The sequence below is a fragment of the Pygocentrus nattereri genome, chromosome 12, assembly GCF_015220715.1.
Source record: "Pygocentrus nattereri isolate fPygNat1 chromosome 12, fPygNat1.pri, whole genome shotgun sequence".
Taxonomy (NCBI): domain Eukaryota; kingdom Metazoa; phylum Chordata; class Actinopteri; order Characiformes; family Serrasalmidae; genus Pygocentrus; species Pygocentrus nattereri.
The window spans coordinates 31100437-31111172 of NC_051222.1; positions in this window are offsets into that span (position 1 = coordinate 31100437).

Here is a 10736-nt window from a genome sequence, read left to right on the forward strand (position 1 = left end):
TTATTTCCTTCTTTTCATTCTTCTTTTATTCTTCTTTTTGAATTAGTTTAGTAAATAATTTTAATAGTAATGTCACAAATAAAGCTGGTCATACAGCTATAACAAATCCAGCACAGTGTCAGCAAATGCATTCTCAGTAGTTTGCAATAATTGACTTATACATAATGCTAAAATTGAATATAATGGCTTAAGATCAGTGATTATTATTATAAACAAACAAGTCTGAATCAAGACTGAGATTTTTAGCAGATGAGTCTGAATCAAGACCAAAACTTTTAGCAGTTGAGTTTGAATCAAGACTGAGAATTTTAGTGGACGAGTCTGAATCAAGACTGAGACTTGAGTCTGAATCAGGGCCGAGATTTTTAGCAGACGAGTCTGAATCAACACTGAGACTTTTAGCAGCTGAGTCTGAATCAACACTGAGACTTTTAGCAGATGAGTCTGAATCAAGACTTTGACTTTTAGCAGACAATTCTGAATCAAGACTGAGACTTTTAGCAGGCGAGTTTGAATCAGGGCCGAGATTTTTAGCAAATGAGTCTGAATCAAGACCAAAACTTTTAGCAGACAAGTCTAAATCAAGACTGAGCCTTTTAGCAGGTGAGTCTGAATCAAGACTGAGACTTTTAACAGACAAGTCTCAATTAAGACTGAGACTTGAGTCTGAATTAGGGCCGAGATTTTTAGCACACGAGTCTGAATCAAGACTTTGACTTTTAGCAGACAAGTCTGAATCAAGACCGAGACTTTTAGAAGACGAGTCTGAATCAGGGCCGAGATTTTTGGCAGATGAGTCTGAATCAAGACTGAGACTTTTAACAGACAAGTCTGAATCAAGACGGAGACTTATAGCAGACGAGTCTGAACCAAGACCGAGATTTTTAGTGGGCGAGTCTGAATTAAGACTGAGACTTTTAGCAGACGAGTCTGAATCAAGACCGAGATTTTTAGCAGATGAGTCTGAATCAGGGCCGAGATTTTTGGCAGATGAGTCTGAATCAAGACTGAGACTTTTAACAGACAAGTCTGAATCAAGACGGAGAGTTATAGCAGACGAGTCTGAACCGAGACCGAGATTTTTAGTGGGCGAGTCTGAATTAAGACTGAGACTTTTAGCAGACGAGTCTGAATCAGGGCCGAGATTTTTAGTGGGCGAGTCTGAATTAAGACTGAGACTTTTAGCAGACGAGTCTGAATCAGGGCCGAGATTTTTAGTGGGCGAGTCTGAATTAAGACTGAGACTTTTAGCAGACGAGTCTGAATCAGGGCCAAGATTTTTAGTGGGCGAGTCTGAATCAGGACTGAGACTTTCTGAAACCAGAAGACAGAGACCAGATTAAGATATAAAACCTGAAATTAGTTTGAAGTTAATAGTAGATTAGTTCACATTATATTATACATCACACAAATGAATAACTTCAGTGTTTTTTATATACAGCATATTAACATATTTTTTAGAATATAACAGTCAAAAGTATGTAGCCTATAACATGATTAATTATTATATTCTTCTATATCCTTCTTCTCTAAAACTTCCTCAGAACCACCACCTAAAGTCAACTCAATACCAACCAAGACACATCCTTTTTCATTATTAAATGAAAACATAGAGATAATAACATTCTAATCTGTGCACAGGGGCTGATTGACTTTTAGAACCAATGAACATCAACAAACAAATAAAACCCAGTTAAGCCTTCATGGAAAGATCAATTAGATCCACACGACCGCTTCATTATGGTCTACACAACATTATTACAACACAAGTAAATAAACAGTTAATTCCAGTCATACCAGCGCCCGCCGAAGTGCCCTGCGCAGGGTATTCAGACATTTTTAGGGTGATTCCAAACCAAAGGGGAGTGAAAAAGTTCTGTTGGAATGGAACTTCAGACTGTACAGAGAGTAGTGAACAACCATTTTCACTTCACTGGAAAATTTGCCCATCAGTCATTGCAGGTCTGCATGCATCTTTCATTATAACATTATATGACACTGCAGGACGTTCCAAATGAAGGTTTTTTATTAACGGCAGTTCCATTTATACAGAATACAGTTCCTGCTCTGGCCACAAGGTGGAGCCTCTAGAAATGCTGTAGTAAAGCTCTTTGAGACTCCAGTTGCCCAGTTGCCCTGTGCTGGTCAGATGTATGAGGATTCAAGGGCTCTAACTGCCCTCTGATCTGTGTAATTAAACAATCGTTTCACTGTGTCACTGATGCTTTGAAGTCATTGGGAACACAATAAAATTAGTGGTTAATCAATATTAGCAATGACCTTTCTCAGACCACTCAGTGCACTACAGCGTCAGTATTCCAGCCCTGATGCTGGAATGCTGGCCCTTTGTTGATCTCAGATGTTTCTGAAAACCTTCATTTCTCTGTCTCTGCATGTTTACAGGTGTGAATAGGAGAGAGAGTGAATTGATGGATGGACCTCTCTTGCAGTGAGTGTAGTTGTGTGTGATCATACTTGCTTGCAGGTTGTTGCGTGATGAAAGGCACCATCTGCTGCTGTGAGATTTCAGCGTCAGTTAAATCAGCACCCATTTACTCAGCTCATTCACTGCAGCACCCTGACCAACATGATCCAGACACGACTGTCCAAAAACCGTCCAAACATTGACTTGATTCAAATGTGTGAATCATTTCCACATGAATGAAATATGCAGTGATGTCTTTCAGTTTCCTCACTTTTGCCCATGATGTTAAATATTTTTTAGCACTGTCTACAGAGGTAAAAAATAACATAGTGTACTATACCACATTTTACTATACTATACTACATTTTAATATCTTCTTCTTCTTCTTTCAGCTGCTCCCTTTAGGGGTCGCCACAGCGGATCATCTGCCTCCAACTTGCCCTATCCATTGCCTCCTCTACTTTTACACCAACCGTCTCCATGTCCACCTTCACTACATCCATAAACCTTCTCTGAGGTCTACCTCTTCTCCTTCTACCCGGTAGCTCCATCTCCAACAGTCTTTGACCAACATATCCACTATTCCTCTTCAACACATGTCCAAACCATCTCAACCTGGCCTCTCTGGCTTTATCTCCAAACTGCTCCACCTTCACTGTCCCTCTGATCTGCTCATTTCTAATCTTGTCCATCCTTGTCACTCCCAACGAAAATCTCAGCATCTTCATCTCCGCCACCTCCAGCTCAGCCTCCTGTCTTTTAGACAGAGCCACAGTCTCCAAACCAGACATCATAGCAGGACGCACTACTGTCTTGTAAACCTTCCCTTTCACTCTTGCTGCTATCCTTCTGTCACACATCAGCCCTGACATCCGTCTCCACCCACTCCATCCTGCCTGCACCCTCTTCTTCACCTCTTTTCTACACTGTCCATTGCTCTGGATGGTTGACCCAAGATATTTGAAGTCATCCACCTTTTACGACCTCTACTCCTTGCATCTTCACCTTTCCACCTGCCTCCCTCTCATTCACACACATGTATTCCATCTTGTCTCTACTGACGTTCATTCCTCTCCTCTCCAGTGCAAACCTCCACCTCTCCAGATTCTCTTCCACCTGCTCCCTACTCTTACCACAGATTACAATGTCATCTGCAAACATCATGGTCCATGGAACCTCCTGCCTGACCTCATCTGTCAACCTTTCCATCACCACTGCAAACAAGAAGGGGCTCAAAGCTGATCCTTGATGTAACCCCACCTTCACCTTGAAACCATTTGTCACTCCAACTGCACACCTCACTACTGTCTCACTATCCTCATACATGTCCTGCACCACCCTAACATACTTTTCAGCTACACCTGACTTCCTCATACAGTACCACAGTTCCTCTCTTGGCACCCTATCATATGCCTTCTCTAGATCCACAAAGACACAATGCAGCTCCTTCTGACCTTCTCTGAACTTCTCTACCAACACTCTCAGTGCAAAAATTGCATCTGTGGTACTCTTTCTGGGCATGAAACCAAACTGCTGCTCACTGATCTGAACCTCTCGCCTTAGCCTTGCTTCAACAACTCTTTCCCATACCTTCATGGTGTGGCTCATCAACTTTATACCTCTGTAGTTACTGCAGCTCTGCACATCACCCTTGTTCTTAAAAATGGGGACCAGTACACTGCTTCTCCACTCATCAGGCATCCTCTCACTCTCCAGGATTTTGTTAAACAACCTGGTTAAAAAGTCCACTGCCTTCTCTCCTAAACATCTCCATACCTCCACAGGTATGTCATCTGGACCAACTGCCTTCCCATTCTTCATCCTTTTTAAAGCTGCCCTCACTTCCACTTCCAACACTCTGCACTTCCTGATCCACTATCTCTTCCCCTGGTGTCCTCCTCTCTCTCTCGTTTTCCTCATTCATTAGTTCTTCAAAGTACTCCTTCCATCTACTCAACACTCTCTGTTTCCCTCTCTATCCTTTATCAGCCTAACCTGCTGTACATCCTTTCCAGCTCTATCTCTCTGTTTAGCCAAGCGATACAAGTCCTTTACTCCTTCTTTACTGTCCAGCCTCTCCTACAGCTCATCATAGGCCTGAGCTTTTGCCTTTGCCACCATTCTTTTCGCTATGCAACTAGCCTCACAGAACTCCTGCCTACTTCCTTCATCTCTCTGGTTATCCCACTTTTTCTTAGCTGCCTTCTTCTTCTGAATACTCTCCTGGACTTCCTCATTCCACCACCAACTTTCCTTGTCTTCTTTCCTCTGACCAGACGAAACACCCAACACATTCTTGCCAGTTTCTCTCACCACCTTAGCCATTGTTCTCAAGTCTCACGCTTTGAGTGTGTGACACACGCACCTCAGTGAGTTCACACGCTCACACGCCACACATGCTATTTCTCACTCTTGATTTTTTTTTTTCTAAAAAAGGCGCAAAGAACTGTCCGATTCGATTCTCACGTCGGTGAACAACTGAAGGAGAACGGCACCACTGGAGCCTGACGATGTTTTAAGTATTCGTTTAGTCAGAGACTTTTGGGGGTATTTATAGGGTCTTTCTGGGTATTATAGGGTAGAATAACTTTGGTTTAGACACCTTAGAGCTGTCATGAACATGGATACGTTTTTAACCGTTTGTTGTTTATTTAGAATGTCAGGGAAGAAACAGAAGAGCCTTATTTCCTTCTGGGAAAAGGCTCAGAAACCAAAGGCGAGGAAGGCAGATAATGTGACGATGGAAGAGACTGAAATGGCTAATACATCAGGGGAGATAGCAGAGAAGACTTTGGATATAGTGAAAGAGAGAGAAAAGGAGACTATGGAAGAAGAAGAAAGGGTAGAGGTGAATGCAGCAGAAGGTGGAGGGTCAGAAGAAGAGGGCGCAAGTGAAGATGATGGTGCTGAGGTCAGGGTAGTGGCTAAAAAAAGGCACTTAGCTGGGGCTGCCACTTACAGATGCACCTTTAAAAGTGAATGGACTGTAAAATGGCCATTCATAACTGTAGGCACCACCAACTCCTACTACTGGTGCTCTGTCTGCAGACAGGAAAATTCCTGTTGCCATCAAGGCATAGCAGATGTGCAGAGACACATTAAAAGTAAATCACACCTGTCTGAAGAGCAGTGTCTGTGATCAAGGCATCTAAATCTGCCACAAACACTTACAACACTCAGCATCACTCATGAACACACACAAAATATCCACCATTGTTCAGTGGGGCTAAATTTGTGTTTTTGTTTTGTTTGTTTTTCTTCTTGTTTGTACTTGTACCTGTTTGTACTTTTAATTATATGTCATAGAATAAACCGTGAAATTTGATCAAATCAAACTTGTTCTCTTTTAAGTTGAACACACTTGGAGGGTCAATGGGCCGTTGGGTCGATGGGTGACCCATCACCCCCCCCCCCCCCCCCCCCCCCCAAAAAAAAAAAATCTCACTCCCACCAAACTTAAAAACTTGAGAGCCCTGACCTTAGCTGTATTTTCCCAGTCCTCAGGTAGGGCCTCACTGCCCCCAAGGGCCTCCTCCTTCAGCTAATCTTTGGCTCTGTCTTCACTCTCTTCCTCTTCTTTGTTTCTAATCTCATTCTACAGACAACCACACTATGCTGCCTTGCTACACTTTCCCCTGGTACCACTTTACAATCTCCAATCTCCTTTAGGTGGCATCTCCTGCTAAGGATATAATGCACCTGTGTGCACCTCCCTCCACTCTTGTATGTCACCCTGTGTTCTTCCCTCTTCTGAAAATACGTGTTCACCACAGCCATTTCCATTCTCTTTGCAAAATCTACAACCATCTGACCTTCCGCATTTCTGTCTTTCACACCATACATACCCAGCACCTCTTCATCCCCTCTGTTCCCTTCACCAACATGTCCATTGAAGTCTGCACCAATCACTAATCTCTCCTCTCTAGGGACACCATCTACCACTTCATCCATCTTACTCCAAAATTCCTCTTTCTCCTCTAAATGACAACCAACCTGTGGTGCATATGAACTGAGCACATTCAAAATTACACCATCAACCTCCAACTTCAGGCTCATGATCCTGTCTGACACTCTCTTTACATCCAGAACACCTTTCCCAAGCTGTTCCTTTAGGATCATCCCTACTCCATTTCTCTTCCTCTCTACACCATGATAGAACAGTTTGAATCCACCTCCAATGTTCCTGGCCTTGCTTCCTTTCCATCTGGTCTCCTGGACACACAGAATATCTACCTTCCTTCTCTCCATCAAGTCTGCAAGCTCTCTGCCTTTACCAGTCATTGTCCCTATGTTCAGAGTCCCTACTCTAACCTCCACACTCCTGCCTTTCCTTCTCTCTCGCCGCCTTTTAACCCGCCTTCCTCCTCTCCTCTTTAATGGTCTTTGACCTACAGTAGTCTAATTTCCAGTGGCACTCTGCTAGTCAACAGCACCAGAGGCGGTCATTGTTAACCCGGGCCTCGACCGATCCGGTATGGCAATCATATTTGTGATCCGCATGATAGTTTTGGCACAAGTTTTATCCGGGCTTGGGATCGGCAGCAGAAGTACACAAAGTACACCCCTAATGGCTGGTTTACTACATTTTAATATACCAAACTATACTATACTATACTATACTATACTATACTATATCATACTATACTATATCATACCATACCATATTATATTATACTATACTATACCACATTTTTACTATACTATACTATACTATACTATACTATACTATACTATACTATACTATACTATATCATACTATACTATATCATACCATACCATATTATATTATACTATACTATACCACATTTTTACTATACTATACTATACTATACTATACTATACTATACTATACTATACTATACTGTACTATACTATACTATACTATTCTATACTATACTATACTATACTATACTATACTATATCATACCATACCATATTATATTATACTATACTATACCACATTTTTACTATACTATACTATACTATACTATACTATACTATACTATACTGTACTGTACTATACTATACTATACTATACTATACTATACTATACTATATCATACCATATTATATTATACTATACTATACCACATTTTACTATACTATACTATACTATACTATACTATACTATACTATACTATACTATACTGTACTGTACTATACTATACTATACTATACTATACTATACTATACTATACTATATCATACCATACCATATTATATTATACTATACTATACCACATTTTTACTATACTATACTATACTATACTATACTATACTATACTATACTATACTATACTGTACTATACTATACTATACTATACTATACTATACTATATCATACCATACCATATTATATTATACTATACTATACCACATTTTACTATACTATACTATACTATACTATACTATACTATACTATACTATACTGGGTTTTACTATACTATACTGTACTACATTGCATTTTACTATGCTATAATATACTGCAGTACATTGTACTATACCATACTATACTACACTATACTCGAGTATACACTCTTCATAGTTCTTCAAGGACAGAATTTGGTTCTATATAGAACCATGAACACTCAAAGAACATGTTGCATTTTTTGCATGCTTCAAAGGTTCTTTGTATGGTTAAGTGGTTTTTCAGGTTGACAGAGAATGAGTTGTATATGGTTCTACATAAAACTTTGTAACAATAGGAGAAAGCTGTAAAATAAATAAAATGTACTGTACTTTACTGTACTAATACAGGGTAGGCAATCAGAACAGTGCTCATTTATTTATATATCAGTCTATAATTATATAGTTACTAAATAATTCATAACGTTTACTGAATAATATCTTGTAGTTAATCGATCATTCACAGTAATTACAGAACAAATGATAGACGTTACTGAGTAATTTAAAGCAGTTGAATTAATGAATGATTTATATTTGCTACTGAATAATTTATATTAGTTTCTGAATAATTTATAGTAGTTACTGAATAATTTACAGTAGGCACTGAATAATTTACAGTAGGCACTGAATAATTTATAGGAGTTACTGAATAATTTATAGTAGTTACTGAATAATTTATAGTACATACTAATAATGTATAGTAGTTATTGAATAATTTGTAGCAGTTTCTGAATAATTTACAGTAGGTACTGAATAATTTATAGCAGTTTCTGAATAATCTACAGTAGGTACTGAATAATTTATAGCAGTTTCTGAATAATTTATAGTAGTTACTGAATAATTTAGAGCAGTTTCTGAATAATTCATAGTAATTACTGAGTAATTTCTAGAAATTACTGAATAATTTGTAGCTAACAAGTAATGGAAGCTAATACTCCACCACTTAGCATGGTTCTAAGTCCTCAGTCTAAGTCATCACATACGGTCCTCAGACTGTGTGAAGTTGTTCAGTTATAAATTAGATTATGTGCTGTATGACTACTGTATAATACACTGTTACATGCTAACATGGACTAAAGTACATTAGCACAGCTAAAAACAAGCATATGAAACATCTCAGAGCCAGGATGTTGTCCATCAGCAGAGAGCAGCACTCTTTCAGACATTCGCCTGACCGCTCAGTCACATGGAGCCTGCCAGGCTCCTCCGAGCATGTCGATGAGACGGTCAGCAGGGCTGCAGGCCCAGAACTGTGAAAACTGCGAAGTGACTGAGATCATTAACGTCTCCATCTCAGCCTGGTACCACTGGGGCGAGCTGAGAGAAAGAAACTCAGTCTGACTAATGAACATTTGAGGAGATAAATTCAAAATAAGATAAATATTCCAGAGGGATTAATAAAATAAAATGAACAGAGCAACTTTATGAAATGTTCCACCATCGTGATGAAACTTATTTCATCATGGTCAGTGATTTATATGCACTGACGGCCAAAATGAATTGCTGAAACATGTTTGACCACTGATGCACACCGAATACTCAATGTAAAAACAGGAAACAGACAAAGTGCAAACCAGCAGGAGAGGTTTCCTGGATATTTTCTAGACATGTATTTACAACCCCAATTCCAGTGAAGTTGGCACGTTGTGTAAAACATAAATAAAAACAGAATATGATGATCTGCAAATCCTTTTCAGCCTATGTTCAATTGAACACACTACAAAGACGAGATATTTAATGTTCAAACGGATAAACTTTATTGTTTTTTGTAAATATTCACTCATTTTGAATTTGATGCCTGCAACACGTTCCAAAGACGTTGGGACAGGGGCAACAAAAGACTGGGAAAGTTGAGGAATGCTCAAAAAACACCTGTTTGGAACATTCCACAGGTGAACAGGTATAAAATACAATTTGTTTTATAGCACAGGATTAACACATTTTGGGGATAAATTTCCATGATTCGTGGTACAGGATTAATAATCTGGGATTATTTTCATGGTTTGTTTCGTAGGTTTACTACCAGGGCTCAGTAAGAAGTATCTGAAATGGTGGTTACAGATGGTACCAAAATGACTGAGATCCTCTGATATTAATGACATCACAAAGTAATGACATCACATCAGTGAGTTGTTGCTTACAAAAGGCCTATTTGAACAACTTCAGAGGAATTTTTGTTGTCCATACTGTACATTGTAGTATATTGCTTTGTCTGGGTGGATTATACACTCACTTGTTTAGACGAGAAGAAGGGAAACCAAATCAAAAGCAGTGGCTAATTATCAGTTTGCAGCACACGTACAATTATTTCTGACTCTGAAACAGCAGAAGACAATCAGATTCATGCAAAAAAATTGTTATAAGGGCTGATTTCTTTCTCTTTTTGTGTATTTACATCGTCTTTGAGCAAACCTCCCTGTACGACCGTCAGGAGGAGCTTTCTGCCTGTTCTGTGCATGTCTATAAAGCAAAGTGATGGCTTAATGCCCTGTACTACAGTATGGGCCCAGATTCATAATTCTGCAAGGTTCTCCATGGGAACTCCATGGTTCCTACCAGATTACACTGACCATGGTATAGGCTCACGTAGCTAGCCCAGAAAGAGTCCTTAGCCATGGGGGGACAGTCTCACACCACAACTGTGGTCCGACGCAGGAGGCCGACCTGGGAAGCCTTGAAAGCTGAAAATGTCCTTTGCCATGAAGCCACCAGTCCAGACAGCCTCATTGCTGCAGTGCAGCGTCACCCAAGTGGCTGGCCCAGGTAGCAACGTAGCTGCAATGTAGCATCGCTCAGGCAACCGGACAGAAAGACCTTGATGCTGCGGCTTAACTGTTTACGTTCAGGTTGAAATTCTCCGGGACATGGGGAGGAAAAGGAAATTTTAACAGCTCCATTCAGATGT